Below are 774 nucleotides of genomic sequence, written 5' to 3'. Positions count from 1 at the left end.
ATCCTTGGAATCTACTTAAGTTTGAATAGGGAACAAGGGTGACATTTTAGTGGTAATGAGTAAAAATCACTAATGTGCTGTTTCTTTATTAACCTCTCCAGCAGCAGGCAGCATATGTGGTGTTGTTAAATTTATCTCTCATTGCTTGTTCAATTACTCCCGACACAGAGGAGAAAAGTTCACAGGAACAAACACTGGCTAAAGGATTAGATAATAATGCTAAAATACCCTCTTAATGTCCTCAAATTTCGGAAGAAAAGATGGAATTCCCCAGTGTTGTGGCCCATCAAAGGCTGTATAGATCACTTGGCATAATCGTCTCACTGTATGTCACTGCTTAAACACATTCCAGACCACTCATTAATCACAGAGCAGCTCTACTGAAAGACAAGACAACGGACTGGTGAAAAATGACCCGACTATAAGTTTATGATGAAGACATGTACATGTTGCTGTCAAGCCTTTTCTTCTAATACTCGAGATGTCTTCCGAGTTCAGTCGCGGAATTGCCATGGATTGAGTCTGACTGATGGGCTAGCTCTCACGCTGGGACTTTTTTCCCCACATATACTAGCGATGAGAAGCTAAATCTGGCATGGTTAGCTCTGGGTTTGGACCTGCACCATCCTTCATCTGTTTTTTCATGTTAATTAATGTCTCTTTCCAATCCCTCTGGTGTCTAATCTGTCAGGCTAGCTGTGTCCTTGGTTAGGCTAATGTCCTTCATTTCAGCATGGTAAGAATCCCACCGATTTGGTGCTATTAAGTCTCAGT

Source organism: Rhinichthys klamathensis, unplaced genomic scaffold (assembly GCF_029890125.1).
Source record: "Rhinichthys klamathensis goyatoka isolate OS25496 unplaced genomic scaffold, OSU_Roscu_1.1 h1tg000040l_1, whole genome shotgun sequence".
Classification (NCBI taxonomy): Eukaryota; Metazoa; Chordata; class Actinopteri; order Cypriniformes; family Leuciscidae; genus Rhinichthys; species Rhinichthys klamathensis.
Note: the sequence above shows the minus strand (reverse complement) of the source record.